Below are 16,383 nucleotides of genomic sequence, written 5' to 3' on the forward strand. Positions count from 1 at the left end.
GTACTCCGAGAGGGGCCTAGCTGATTCCCAGGGCCCAAGTTGGGCTCCACAGTTTGGAGACATCTTTATTTACAGAGCCCCGTGTGGCTCCAACCTTTAGGGGGCACATTTATTTTAAGGGCCTAGAGGGCTTCATTGCGCGCAGAATGTGTTTTCAGAGCCTAGAGGGGTCCATCCTAGGGTGCAATTTGTTTGAAGGGCTATTGAGAACCCCTGCCCCATTTGAGGATTTACAGCTGCCCAGCAAGCAGTGGGCAGCTGCACCGTTTAGGCGCAATCTTTGTAGGAGAGTCCCTGAGAGGGAAAGAAGTGGCACAGAGGTGCCAGGCCTTCCACAGCTGCGCAGCACTTAGTGCCAGCTGCAGCGTTTAGGCCCTTGTGATTGTCATCAGCTGCCCATCAAGTAGTGGACAGCTGCAACGTTTAGGTTTGCGCCGGTGGCACACCCCTGACTGGCACTGCGCCATGACATTCTGGACACAGGTCTTTTGAGTCCTCTTATTAGATGGCCAGTTGGCCAGGGGGCCGGTATGTGGGTAGGGCGCAAGGCCCTAATGTGATTTTTGCACAATGTGATTACTTACTATGTTTGTGATGATAATTGCCTAATGTGATGTATGTGCTAAAGGTGATCTGTGCTTTAAATGTGGTGCTAGGAAACGTAGGTTTTACGCACCCTTTGTGGACACCTCTAGCAATGGTTTTACCTATGGAGGTTGGAGTTAGTGAGATTTTACTTAACTGTGAGTTACGCCCCTAAATGTGAGTTATTCTTAGGGGGTAGGGTCTAATGTGTTTAAGACTAGTGAGGAGATTGCCTACTGTATTTATTCTGGTTAGGCCTAAATGTGATGTATGCGTAATGTGCAATGCCTTTATGCCTGTGATACCTCTGGATGTGCTTTCATGCTTAGGAGGTTATTTTGCCTATTATAGTTTATACTAGAGAGGTTAGGCGTCCATGCATGATCTATGCCTATGGTTATTAGTATTGCGTAGTGTGTACCTACCTGTTACTGTGGTTACTGGTTGTGATCTATAATTGTTATTTGGTGTTACAGTTATTCTAAGTGCTAGTTCTACTAAGTGCTGATTCTGACAGTGGCCCACGTGGCCCTGTCCTGTGTAAATAATCCCTTGTGAATATTGCCCATGCCAGTTTGCACAATGTATATTGTGTGATTACTATCTGATGTGTTTTGACAATACAAAAGTTATTTTTATATATCCTCGTGTGGAGTTCCTTTTGTAGTGTGCCTGGGATGTTGTTGCTGTGAGTGTGCGCAAATGCTTTACACATTGCCTCCGGGATAAGCCTGTCTGCTCGTGCCAAGCTACCAAGGGGGTGAGCAGGGGTTATCTTGGCGTATGACTCCCTTGCCTCGACCAGAATGGTGGTTTCTGCCTGGCTTTGGCGTAAGCCTTAGCCAACCAGAAATCCCAGTTCTAACACTTGCCATGTGCTCTGTCCTACCTTTCTGTTAACTACTCTTGTAATCTGCCTAGAGACAAACTATATTCAGCATCTTCCACCTTTGCACGTGCCCAGTAGGGCCTAGCTAGAAATGCACCTGCTTCTCTAGTAAAACTGTCAGGCTATTTTTGCTGCTGTACGGAGAAGTAACTCTCCTCGCACTTTGTTGAGCAAGTAGATCTTGTATGCCCAACTTAGTGATTTTTCATGCTTTCAGGCGCGAAACAAGACTATATAAGCCAGGACGGCCCCTTGCATTTATGCTTACTATGTAACCATATATAAAGCTGCAGTTGTCTGTACGCCTCAGACTGCTAAGGCTTCTGTGTGATGTAGTCTCACTCCTTTGAGGTTAATAAAAATGCTCTTTTATATGTCAGCTTCTTTGCCAATTTCTTTTTTGTTGATTTAAAAGGACCAAGTATCAGTGGGGCCTCTAAGAAGGTTAATTGATTTCTTCAGTTGGCGCTCCAACGTGGACCTCATCGAAAAAGGGGCTATCTGAGGGAGTGATCTTGTCAGGAGACAGAAATCTACTGTGGAGGACAGGACAGGACTTTATTAAGGAGTTACTCTGTGCACGGAGATTCTGGGGATTCTCTGTCTCTGCAGTCCAGTATGTTTCTGATCTTCCTGATTTTGATTCTCCACATGATGTCACCCCTGACTGAGAACATTTTTTGTGTGAGTATTTAAAAAAAAAAGACCGTTATATCATTCAGAACTTGGCAGTTAGAATTTGGACAATCATTTGTTTGGTAAGAGTCGTTCTGCGGCTCTTGCTGATGGTTTTGATGCCTTGGATTGGTATGGAAGTTTAGTAACGCTTACTGTGGCTTTGGAATTTTGGAATTTGTGTTGGCCAACTTTGGATTTGTATGGGTTAGATATGCGAATTGCAATTTGTGTAGGCAGGTAATGAGGAGATTTTTCTCTGTCTGATTTTGTTTGAACGGTGCAACGTACAAAGAGTACTTTAAGCACTACTTTGGGTATATTATTTGTTTATTCTGCAATATTTTGTGGCATGCCTGTTTCAAGCACACATCGAAGAATGTGTTTCTTTTTGGAGGTACCGTAGTGAGATGTGAATTAAATTAGCCGGCTCCCCGGAGGGAATAACTAAATAGGTTTAGGTATGAAAACATATTTCTTCCTTGATGATTCTGTATCCCCAGGGAATTAAAATATGGTCAAAATACAAACAAGGATCCTTTTTCTGTGCAATTTTTTGAATGGAGAAATACAGAGCGATTTTTTGGTGTTCTGCCAGCCTAAGCTAGTGAATTGGGTGTATTTTGACTTCTTGAAAATAAAACAGTCTGTTGGGTTGTTTTTTTTTGCAGTCTTTTGGAATACTATTGAGAAGCTTTTCTTGTACATATGACTTACAACTAGCATTTACAAATGGTTTGGTTTAAGTACAGTCTGTGAGCTGTCCTTTTTTTCTGTCTTAAGTGTTGATCCATGGGTTAAATGTGTGTTTAAATGTCTATTTGGTTCATGGTTTTACTTTGCAACTTCTGTAAGTAAATAGCGGTTGCGCTGTTCATGAAATAATGGCTATTAAGCGCGCTGTATTATGTGTCCTGAGTGTTTGACCCCTTCTGTATATGTCTAAAATGAGCTCAACGCGTGTTTGTGTTTTTTCTTGTTGTCTTCAGTCTGTTATGCAAAATGTCATTATATTAATATTTAAAAAAAAAAAATTAAAAACTACATAAAAATACAAAAATGAACCATGTGATATGCTAAATAACTGTATGTTATTATTAAATTATGCACATGTACAAACTGCCAATGCTTAAATGATCAAATTAGAATTCACATTCAATGGGAATGAAAAGGCCTCAAAAACAAAATTGTGTGTTTTTTAATAAATAAACAATTATAAAGCATTTTTCTTAGATACATTGTATTAGATATTAACAGGCAAACACTTCATCTGAAGTAAATTTTTGCTGAACTGAAACGCATAATATAGAACACGCATTGAAAGGCCTCAATTTTAAATAGACAGTCACCGTGCTTCCATTTCAAACACTAAAAAAAGCTAAGCAGCACCTGTTGTTTTGATTGTAGGCCACGGAGAGACAGGAATGTTTACTCAGCCAGGATTTTGTCAGGTTAAAACACGGGGTGAAACCCTGCATTTCAGACTGCTGTTTTTAAAACGTTAGAAAAATCAGTTTATTATTTTAGATACCAGGATAACATTTAAGGGTAGGGATTTCCTTTCTAAAAGTCTTTAACATAAGCACATTCTTGGTTCTGATGTTAAATAATGACTGCACTTTTTAGAGAAAAAAGTGTTGCAAACTTTTCATTTTTCAAGTTAGGCTTCTGTGTATAGGCTTGTGAATGAATGCGTCTAAATATGATAGGCAAGACATGCAGCTTGCTTTTCCTATGTGGAATTATCAAAATGATTGGTTTTATTTTAATTTTTTTATTAATTATGAATAATTATTAAAAAAAGAAGTGCTTTTAAATTATTAATACTCATACTGTGACCTCCTAGCATTAAAATTTAAATTAGGTTGTGTTGTACCGTATAATGAGGACATTTGCATATGGAATTTCACTCTACGCAGGCGTAAAAAAACTCATAAAGGAAGACTCCATAAACAACTTATGTTTGGAAGAAAAACAGGAAAATGTAGGAAGTATATTGGAAATGTGCAAGGAGGTTTTCAAAGATGAGATAGGATGTGTAAAAGGATTCAGAGCAGGTGCCCACCCTGCATCCTCGTTGCGTTTTGTAACGGAATGGATGCCACCCCGCTCCTGCCTTTACGTTTGTGCTCGAGGGAGCCTACCCCTCATTTGCCCAGAGAACGACAAGATCCCTGCCGCTTTCCGCGGCCCGCCTGGTTGTGGGCGGGGCCTGACGAACGGAAACGGAAGCAGGGGAACAACAAACATGGCGGCAATCGCAGGGCTCCCTTGTGAGGGGCAGAGCCCTGCCAGTATGCAGTAAAGCCCCGGGTCCCAGGAGGGGGCGGGGTGAAAAGGCAGTATGGCGAACTTCCCCCAGTGAGGTTCCTATGAGGGAGGAGGAAGCCCCCCCATGCTGCCCTGGTGAAGTTCTGTGGGTACTAGCAGACGGGACAAAGAGAAGCCTCGCCCTACCCTGCCGCAGACCGGAGGAGTGCTGCCGAAGAACTCCGGTGAGTGGGGCAGATCGGGTGCCTTTTTTGGGGCCCACAAGGCCCAGTGGTGGCTGTGCATGTGTCTTTCAGCGACCCCAGGGAGCGGGCCGCTGCAGTTGGGAGCCTTTGTTGACTTTGAGTCCCCAGAGGGCTACGGGGGCATGGTTTATTCAGAGCCTGTCGGGCTCCACCGAGTGAGGGGGCAGATCCGATTCAGAGCCCCGAGGGCTCCACCTGGGCGTTGTTGTTTTCGAGTTCCCCGTGAGGGACTCCAACGTTGTCAGGAGCCTCCAGAGGGCACATTATTGTTAAAGAGCTCACGAGGCTCCTAAGGGCATTGTTGTTTACAGAGCCTGTGTGGCTATCCCCTGGCCTTATTGTAGGCACGAGTTTTTGGGGACATATTTATTTAAAGGGCCCAGTGGGGTCCTCAAGAGTCAGTTATACACCCGGTGGGGCATGTATTTCTTTAAGGAGCCCGTGGCTCCGAGGCCCCAGTAATCTATAGAGCCTAGATGGCTCCAACGTGGGGCATGTTTGGTTTAGGAGCCTGCGGGCTCTCCCGATGGGTACAAGTATTTATTAGAGGGCCCAGAGGGGCCCATGTTTCCCCATCAGTACTCCGAGAGGGGCCTAGCTGATTCCCAGGGCCCAAGTTGGGCTCCACAGTTTGGAGACATCTTTATTTACAGAGCCCCGTGTGGCTCCAACCTTTAGGGGGCACATTTATTTTAAGGGCCTAGAGGGCTTCATTGCGCGCAGAATGTGTTTTCAGAGCCTAGAGGGGTCCATCCTAGGGTGCAATTTGTTTGAAGGGCTATTGAGAACCCCTGCCCCATTTGAGGATTTACAGCTGCCCAGCAAGCAGTGGGCAGCTGCACCGTTTAGGCGCAATCTTTGTAGGAGAGTCCCTGAGAGGGAAAGAAGTGGCACAGAGGTGCCAGGCCTTCCACAGCTGCGCAGCACTTAGTGCCAGCTGCAGCGTTTAGGCCCTTGTGATTGTCATCAGCTGCCCATCAAGTAGTGGACAGCTGCAACGTTTAGGTTTGCGCCGGTGGCACACCCCTGACTGGCACTGCGCCATGACATTCTGGACACAGGTCTTTTGAGTCCTCTTATTAGATGGCCAGTTGGCCAGGGGGCCGGTATGTGGGTAGGGCGCAAGGCCCTAATGTGATTTTTGCACAATGTGATTACTTACTATGTTTGTGATGATAATTGCCTAATGTGATGTATGTGCTAAAGGTGATCTGTGCTTTAAATGTGGTGCTAGGAAATGTAGGTTTTACGCACCCTTTGTGGACACCTCTAGCAATGGTTTTACCTATGGAGGTTGGAGTTAGTGAGATTTTACTTAACTGTGAGTTACGCCCCTAAATGTGAGTTATTCTTAGGGGGTAGGGTCTAATGTGTTTAAGACTAGTGAGGAGATTGCCTACTGTATTTATTCTGGTTAGGCCTAAATGTGATGTATGCGTAATGTGCAATGCCTTTATGCCTGTGATACCTCTGGATGTGCTTTCATGTTTAGGAGGTTATTTTGCCTATTATAGTTTATACTAGAGAGGTTAGGCGTCCATGCATGATCTATGCCTATGGTTATTAGTATTGCGTAGTGTGTACCTACCTGTTACTGTGGTTACTGGTTGTGATCTATAATTGTTATTTGGTGTTACAGTTATTCTAAGTGCTAGTTCTACTAAGTGCTGATTCTGACAGTGGCCCACGTGGCCCTGTCCTGTGTAAATAATCCCTTGTGAATATTGCCCATGCCAGTTTGCACAATGTATATTGTGTGATTACTATCTGATGTGTTTTGACAATACAAAAGTTATTTTTATATATCCTCGTGTGGAGTTCCTTTTGTAGTGTGCCTGGGATGTTGTTGCTGTGAGTGTGCGCAAATGCTTTACACATTGCCTCCGGGATAAGCCTGTCTGCTCGTGCCAAGCTACCAAGGGGGTGAGCAGGGGTTATCTTGGCGTGTGACTCCCCTGCCTCGACCAGAATGGTGGTTTCTGCCTGGCTTTGGCGTAAGCCTTAGCCAACCAGAAATCCCAGTTCTAACACTTGCCATGTGCTCTGTCCTACCTTTCTGTTACCTGCTCTTGTAATCTGCCTAGAGACAAACTATATTCAGCATCTTCCACCTTCGCACGTGCCCAGTAGGGCCTAGCTAGAAATGCACCTGCTTCTCTAGTATAACTGTCAGGCTATTTTTGCTGCTGTACGGAGAAGTAACTCTCCTTGCACTTTGTTGATCAAGTAGATCTTGTATGCCCAACTTAGTGATTTTTCATGCTTATATGAGCCAGGACAGCCCCTTGCATTTATGCTTACTATGTAACCATATATAAAGCTGCAGTTGTCTGTACGCCTCAGACTGCCTCATTCAGTTGCTAAGGCTTCTGTGTGTTGTAGTCTCACTCATTTGAGGTTAATAAAAATGCTCTTTTATATTTCAGCTTCTTTGCCAATTTCTTGTTTGTTGGTTTAAAAGGACCAAGTATCAGTGGGACCTCTAAGAAGGTTAATTGATTTCTTCGTTTGCCGCTCCAACGTGGATCTCATCAGAAAAGGGGCTATCTGAGGGAGTGATCTTGTCAGGAGACAGAAATCTACTGTGGAGGACAGGACAGGACTTTATTAAGGAGGTACTCTGTGCACGGAGATTCTGGGGATTCTCTGTCTCTGCAGTCCAGTATGTTTCTGATCTTCCTGATTTTGATCCTCCACATGATGTCACCCCTGACTAAGAACATTTTTTGCGTGAGTATTTAAAAAAAAAAGACCGTTATGTCATACAGAACTTGGCAGTTAGAATTTGGACAATCATTTGTTTGGTAAGAGTCGTTCTGCGGCTCTTGCTGATGGTTTTGATGCCTTGGATTGGTATGGAAGTTTAGTAACGCTTACTGTAGCTTTGGAATTTTGGAATTTGTGTTGGCCAACTTTGGATTTGTATGGGTTAGATATGCGAATTGCAATTTGTGTAGGCAGGTAATGAGGAGATTTTTCTCTGTCTGATTTTGTTTGAACGGTGCAACGTACAAAGAGTACTTTAAGCACTACTTTGGGTATATTATTTGTTTATTCTGCAATATTTTTGGCATGCCTGTTTCAAGCACACATCGAAGAATGTGTTTCTTTTTGGAGGTACCGTAGTGAGATGTGAATTAAATTAGCCGGCTCCCCGGAGGGAATAACTAAATAGGTTTAGGTATGAAAACATATTTCTTCCTTGATGATTCTGTATCCCCAGGGAATTAAAATATGGTCAAAATACAAACAAGGATCCTTTTTCTGTGCAATTTTTTGAATGGAGAAATACAGAGCGATTTTTTGGTGTTCTGCCAGCCTAAGCTAGTGAATTGGGTGTATTTTGACTTCTTGAAAATAAAACAGTCTGTTGGGTTGTTTTTTTTTGCAGTCTTTTGGAATACTATTGAGAAGCTTTTCTTGTACATATGACTTACAACTAGCATTTACAAATGGTTTGGTTTAAGTACAGTCTGTGAGCTGTCCTTTTTTTCTGTCTTAAGTGTTGATCTATGGGTTAAATGTGTGTTTAAATGTCTATTTGGTTCATGGTTTTACTTTGCAACTTCTGTAAGTAAATAGCGGTTGCGCTGTTCATGAAATAATGGCTATTAAGCGCGCTGTATTATGTGTCCTGAGTGTTTGACCCCTTCTGTATATGTCTAAAATGAGCTCAACGCGTGTTTGTGTTTTTTCTTGTTGTCTTCAGTCTGTTATGCAAAATGTCATTATATTAATATTTAAAAAAAAAAAATTAAAAACTACATAAAAATACAAAAATGAACCATGTGATATGCTAAATAACTGTATGTTATTATTAAATTATGCACATGTACAAACTGCCAATGCTTAAATGATCAAATTAGAATTCACATTCAATGGGAATGAAAAGGCCTCAAAAACAAAATTGTGTGTTTTTTAATAAATAAACAATTATAAAGCATTTTTCTTAGATACATTGTATTAGATATTAACAGGCAAACACTTCATCTGAAGTAAATTTTTGCTGAACTGAAACGCATAATATAGAACACGCATTGAAAGGCCTCAGTTTTAAATAGACAGTCACCGTGCTTCCATTTCAAACACTAAAAAAAGCTAAGCAGCACCTGTTGTTTTGATTGTAGGCCACGGAGAGACAGGAATGTTTACTCAGCCAGGATTTTGTCAGGTTAAAACACGGGGTGAAACCCTGCATTTCAGACTGCTGTTTTTAAAACGTTAGAAAAATCAGTTTATTATTTTAGATACCAGGATAACATTTAAGGGTAGGGATTTCCTTTCTAAAAGTCTTTAACATAAGCACATTCTTGGTTCTGATGTTAAATATTGACTGCACTTTTTAGAGAAAAAAGTGTTGCAAACTTTTCATTTTTCAAGTTAGGCTTCTGTGTATAGGCTTGTGAATGAATGCGTCTAAATATGATAGGCAAGACATGCAGCTTGCTTTTCCTATGTGGAATTATCAAAATGATTGGTTTTATTTTAATTTTTTTTATTAATTATGAATAATTATTAAAAAAAGAAGTGCTTTTAAATTATTAATACTCATACTGTGACCTCCTAGCATTAAAATTTAAATTAGGTTGTGTTGTACCGTATAATGAGGACATTTGCATATGGAATTTCACTCTACGCAGGCGTAAAAAAACTCATAAAGGAAGACTCCATAAACAACTTATGTTTGGAAGAAAAACAGAAAAATGTAGGAAGTATATTGGAAATGTGCAAGGAGGTTTTCAAAGATGAGATAGGATGTGTAAAAGGATTCAGAGCAGGTGCCCACCCTGCATCCTCGTTGCATTTTGTAACGGAATGGATGCCACCCCGCTCCTGCCTTTACGTTTGTGCTCGAGGGAGCCTACCCCTCATTTGCCCAGAGAACGACAAGATCCCTGCCGCTTTCCGCGGCCCGCCTGGTTGTGGGCGGGGCCTGACGAACGGAAACGGAAGCAGGGGAACAACAAACATGGCGGCAATCGCAGGGCTCCCTTGTGAGGGGCAGAGCCCTGCCAGTATGCAGTAAAGCCCCGGGTCCCAGGAGGGGGCGGGGTGAAAAGGCAGTATGGCGAACTTCCCCCAGTGAGGTTCCTATGAGGGAGGAGGAAGCCCCCCCATGCTGCCCTGGTGAAGTTCTGTGGGTACTAGCAGACGGGACAAAGAGAAGCCTCGCCCTACCCTGCCGCAGACCGGAGGAGTGCTGCCGAAGAACTCCGGTGAGTGGGGCAGATCGGGTGCCTTTTTTGGGGCCCACAAGGCCCAGTGGTGGCTGTGCATGTGTCTTTCAGCGACCCCAGGGAGCGGGCCGCTGCAGTTGGGAGCCTTTGTTGACTTTGAGTCCCCAGAGGGCTACGGGGGCATGGTTTATTCAGAGCCTGTCGGGCTCCACCGAGTGAGGGGGCAGATCCGATTCAGAGCCCCGAGGGCTCCACCTGGGCGTTGTTGTTTTCGAGTTCCCCGTGAGGGACTCCAACGTTGTCAGGAGCCTCCAGAGGGCACATTATTGTTAAAGAGCTCACGAGGCTCCTAAGGGCATTGTTGTTTACAGAGCCTGTGTGGCTATCCCCTGGCCTTATTGTAGGCACGAGTTTTTGGGGACATATTTATTTAAAGGGCCCAGTGGGGTCCTCAAGAGTCAGTTATACACCCGGTGGGGCATGTATTTCTTTAAGGAGCCCGTGGCTCCGAGGCCCCAGTAATCTATAGAGCCTAGATGGCTCCAACGTGGGGCATGTTTGGTTTAGGAGCCTGCGGGCTCTCCCGATGGGTACAAGTATTTATTAGAGGGCCCAGAGGGGCCCATGTTTCCCCATCAGTACTCCGAGAGGGGCCTAGCTGATTCCCAGGGCCCAAGTTGGGCTCCACAGTTTGGAGACATCTTTATTTACAGAGCCCCGTGTGGCTCCAACCTTTAGGGGGCACATTTATTTTAAGGGCCTAGAGGGCTTCATTGCGCGCAGAATGTGTTTTCAGAGCCTAGAGGGGTCCATCCTAGGGTGCAATTTGTTTGAAGGGCTATTGAGAACCCCTGCCCCATTTGAGGATTTACAGCTGCCCAGCAAGCAGTGGGCAGCTGCACCGTTTAGGCGCAATCTTTGTAGGAGAGTCCCTGAGAGGGAAAGAAGTGGCACAGAGGTGCCAGGCCTTCCACAGCTGCGCAGCACTTAGTGCCAGCTGCAGCGTTTAGGCCCTTGTGATTGTCATCAGCTGCCCATCAAGTAGTGGACAGCTGCAACGTTTAGGTTTGCGCCAGTGGCACACCCCTGACTGGCACTGCGCCATGACATTCTGGACACAGGTCTTTTGAGTCCTCTTATTAGATGGCCAGTTGGCCAGGGGGCCGGTATGTGGGTAGGGCGCAAGGCCCTAATGTGATTTTTGCACAATGTGATTACTTACTATGTTTGTGATGATAATTGCCTAATGTGATGTATGTGCTAAAGGTGATCTGTGCTTTAAATGTGGTGCTAGGAAACGTAGGTTTTACGCACCCTTTGTGGACACCTCTAGCAATGGTTTTACCTATGGAGGTTGGAGTTAGTGAGATTTTACTTAACTGTGAGTTACGCCCCTAAATGTGAGTTATTCTTAGGGGGTAGGGTCTAATGTGTTTAAGACTAGTGAGGAGATTGCCTACTGTATTTATTCTGGTTAGGCCTAAATGTGATGTATGCGTAATGTGCAATGCCTTTATGCCTGTGATACCTCTGGATGTGCTTTCATGCTTAGGAGGTTATTTTGCCTATTATAGTTTATACTAGAGAGGTTAGGCGTCCATGCATGATCTATGCCTATGGTTATTAGTATTGCGTAGTGTGTACCTACCTGTTACTGTGGTTACTGGTTGTGATCTATAATTGTTATTTGGTGTTACAGTTATTCTAAGTGCTAGTTCTACTAAGTGCTGATTCTGACAGTGGCCCACGTGGCCCTGTCCTGTGTAAATAATCCCTTGTGAATATTGCCCATGCCAGTTTGCACAATGTATATTGTGTGATTACTATCTGATGTGTTTTGACAATACAAAAGTTATTTTTATATATCCTCGTGTGGAGTTCCTTTTGTAGTGTGCCTGGGATGTTGTTGCTGTGAGTGTGCGCAAATGCTTTACACATTGCCTCCGGGATAAGCCTGTCTGCTCGTGCCAAGCTACCAAGGGGGTGAGCAGGGGTTATCTTGGCGTGTGACTCCCCTGCCTCGACTAGAATGGTGGTTTCTGCCTGGCTTTGGCGTAAGCCTTAGCCAACCAGAAATCCCAGTTCTAACACTTGCCATGTGCTCTGTCCTACCTTTCTGTTAACTGCTCTTGTAATCTGCCTAGAGACAAACTATATTCAGCATCTTCCACCTTCGCACGTGCCCAGTAGGGCCTAGCTAGAAATGCACCTGCTTCTCTAGTATAACTGTCAGGCTATTTTTGCTGCTGTACGGAGAAGTAACTCTCCTCCCACTTTGTTGATCAAGTAGATCTTGTATGCCCAACTTAGTGATTTTTCATGCTTATATGAGCCAGGACAGCCCCTTGCATTTATGCTTACTATGTAACCATATATAAAGCTGCAGTTGTCTGTACGCCTCAGACTGCCTCATTCAGTTGCTAAGGCTTCTGTGTGTTGTAGTCTCACTCATTTGAGGTTAATAAAAATGCTCTTTTATATTTCAGCTTCTTTGCCAATTTCTTGTTTGTTGGTTTAAAAGGACCAAGTATCAGTGGGACCTCTAAGAAGGTTAATTGATTTCTTCGTTTGCCGCTCCAACGTGGACCTCATCAGAAAAGGGGCTATCTGAGGGAGTGATCTTGTCAGGAGACAGAAATCTACTGTGGAGGACAGGACAGGACTTTATTAAGGAGGTACTCTGTGCACAGAGATTCTGGGGATTCTCTGTCTCTGCAGTCCAGTATGTTTCTGATCTTCCTGATTTTGATCCTCCACATGATGTCACCCCTGACTGAGAACATTTTTTGTGTGAGTATTTAAAAAAAAAAGACCGTTATGTCATACAGAACTTGGCAGTTAGAATTTGGACAATCATTTGTTTGGTAAGAGTCGTTCTGCGGCTCTTGCTGATGGTTTTGATGCCTTGGATTGGTATGGAAGTTTAGTAACGCTTACTGTAGCTTTGGAATTTTGGAATTTGTTTTGGCCAACTTTGGATTTGTATGGGTTAGATATGCGAATTGCAATTTGTGTAGGCAGGTAATGAGGAGATTTTTCTCTGTCTGATTTTGTTTGAACGGTGCAACGTACAAAGAGTACTTTAAGCACTACTTTGGGTATATTATTTGTTTATTCTGCAATATTTTTGGCATGCCTGTTTCAAGCACACATCGAAGAATGTGTTTCTTTTTGGAGGTACCGTAGTGAGATGTGAATTAAATTAGCCGGCTCCCCTGAGGGAATAACTAAATAGGTTTAGGTATGAAAACATATTTCTTCCTTGGTGATTCTGTATCCCCAGGGAATTAAAATATGGTCAAAATACAAACAAGGATCCTTTTTCCGCGCAATTTTTTGAATGGAGAAATACAGAGCGATTTTTTGGTGTTCTGCCAGCCTAAGCTAGTGAATTGAGTGTATTTTGACTTCTTGAAAATAAAACAGTCTGTTGGGTTTTTTTTTTTGCAGTCTTTTGGAATACTATTGAGAAGCTTTTCTTGTACATATGACTTACAACTAACATTTACAAATGGTTTGGTTTAAGTACAGTCTGTGAGCTGTCCTTTTTTTCTGTCTTAAGTGTTGATCTATGGGTTAAATGTGTGTTTAAATGTCTATTTGGTTCGTGGTTTTACATTGCAACTTCTGTAAGTAAATAGCGGTTGCGCTGTTCATGAAATAATGGCTATTAAGCGCGCCGTATTATGTGTCCTGAGTGTTTGACCCCTTCTGTATATGTCTAAAATGAGCTCAATGCGTGTTTGTGTTTTTTCTTGTTGTCTTCAGTCTGTTATGCAAAATGTCATTATATTAATATTAAAAAAAATAAAATTAAAAAACTACATAAAAATACAAAAATGAACCATGTGATATGCTAAATAACTGTATGTTATTAATAAATTATGCACATGTACAAACTGCCAATGCTTAAAAGATAAAATTAGAATTCACATTCAATGGGAATGAAAAGGCCTCAAAAACAAAATTGTGTGTTTTGTAATAAATAAACAATTATAAAGCATTTTTCTTAGATACATTGTATTAGATATTAACAGGCAAACACTTCATCTGAAGTAAATTTTTGCTGAACTGAAACGCATAATATAGAACACGCATTGAAAGGCCTCAGTTTTAAATAGACAGTCACCGTGCTTCCATTTCAAACACTAAAAAAAGCTAAGCAGCACCTGTTGTTTTGATTGTAGGCCACGGAGAGACAGGAATGTTTACTCAGCCAAGATTTTGTCAGTTAAAACACGGGGTGAAACCCTGCATTTCAGACTGCTGTTTTTAAAACGTTAGAAAAATCAGTTCATTATTTTAGATACCAGGATAACATTTAAGGGTAGGGATTTCCTTTCTAAAAGTCTTTGACATAAGCACATTCTTGGTTCTGATGTTAAATAATGACTGCACTTTTAAAGAAAAAAGTGTTGCAAAACTTTTCATTTTTCAAGTTAGGCTTCTGTGTATAGGCTTGTGAATGAATGCGTCTAAATATGATAGGCAAGACATGCAGCTTGCTTTTCCTATGTGGAATTATCAAAATGATTGGTTTTATTTTAATTTTTTTATTAATTATGAATAATTATTAAAAAAAGAAGTGCTTTTAAATTATTAATACTCATACTGTGACCTCCTAGCATTAAAATTTAAATTAGGTTGTATTGTACTGTATAGTGAGGACATTTGCATATGGAATTTCACTCTACGCAGGCGTAAAAAAACTCATTTTTATAAAGCTATATATGATTATTTTCAATTTCTAACTCCTGGGCTATGTAATGAACATTCTGATAATGAATATTATGCAAAATAAATATAGGATATTCAATTTTAAGTGCCCCAAATATCAACGTCGACATTTGGTAAAAAGCACTATTTAAACAGCATTTTTTTCATTTAGAGTAGCTTTTAAAGTGCCTTAGGCTTCAGTAAATGCATACATTTAGGTATAAAACAAATAGCTGACCTTTATATTGCTGCAAAGTATATTGCACACTGCTCATGATTGAAAAAATGTATAAAAAAACCAGCAGAAGTTATTGAACTGACAAACAGGGGAATGGGTCAGTTTCCTGCTTTAACTGTGACTTTGAATTAGGGAAAGCTGCATTCGCACACAGAATAGGACAGCTGGGAAGAGTTAAATGTCAGTTCTATATTTAGAAGCATGGCATGGCTCCCAGAGCAAAGTTTCCTTTGACATTTTGGTTTGGGTATTCATATTTTTTTAGCCCTCTCAAAAGTGCTATGTATCTCCTATAACTTTGTTTATGCCCAGTTGCTACAAATAGGGGTTGATAGTGTTGACAGAAGTTAAACTTGTTTCAGATTTCCTAATGTCTAAATGGTGGAAGGAGACTAGATCCTCTGCAAATTAAGGTTAGGTAATATGTATGTTGCTCTCTCCCTTTCTCAATTTTTTTAGCCTGTCTAAATTGTCTCTGAAATAGCAATGAGTCATTTAATTGGCTATTTAGTAATACTGTTTTAAACATTGTTAGCATTAATAAAAGTAATACAAATATATATGTTTTATTAGTGCCCATCCTGTTTGAGGAAATTATGACATGATGCCAGTTGCCACTACCCAGTCCAAAAGCCAACCCAGAACCACTGATTTTCACTAATGGTTTTCACCATTGACCCCAATAGTAAAGTTTTACTGTATTATAATTGCACTGATTTTATATTATTTCTAACATCCATTACTCCGGTTATATGTATATGATCAAGTCTGATTTAATTTAGTGTCTAAATTAAGAAATAATTCTGCTTTAGGATTATAAATTGGTGTCAGATTTCTTTTGAGTCGTATCAAATACATATCGTCCATGTTGGAACTCTGAAATACTTAACACATGTGCCGCTGGTCAATCCTGACTGGTCTTTTCCACGCTACAAGGACTGAGTGTTTATTATTGTGAATCCAAACACTGTTTTTGAGGTTTGCGATTGTTAAGAATGTACTGGGTTACGTGCATTAAATCGGGCTCACCATCAGACCCATGCCCACATCACATCTTTTGACAACTAATCCCCTCAATTGGTCCAATAGTGACGCAAGCATTAAATCAATCATTAGACCAAGCGGAATTTCCAGCTATCTGGAAAACAGCAGTAGTGACTCCCTTACTTAAAAAAGCTGGTACGGACATAAACAACCCTGCCAACTATCGGCCCATCTCGCAGTTGCCATACCTCTCAAAGGTATTGGAAAAATTAGTGAACAAACAATTATCAAACTATCTGGAAATTAATGACCTGCTCGACGTCTCGCAGACGGGCTTCAGATCGAACAACAGTACAGAAACAACTCCATTGGCAGTACTGGATGACATCAGAAGCCAAGTTGATGAAGGTAATACGGTGGCCCTGATATTGTTAGATTTATCTGCGGCGTTTGATACCGTATCTCATAACCTCCTGATGCAAATGTTAGCTGCAAAAGGACTGCAGGGAAAAGCCTGACCTGGTTGAATTCTTTTTTATCAGACAGATCATAATCTGTCCGATTAGGCAGCTACACCTCTACACCCTGTAAGATCAAGTATGG

The sequence above is a fragment of the Lissotriton vulgaris genome, chromosome 4_2 (genome assembly GCF_964263255.1).
Source record: "Lissotriton vulgaris chromosome 4_2, aLisVul1.2, whole genome shotgun sequence".
In the NCBI taxonomy this organism is placed as follows: domain Eukaryota; kingdom Metazoa; phylum Chordata; class Amphibia; order Caudata; family Salamandridae; genus Lissotriton; species Lissotriton vulgaris.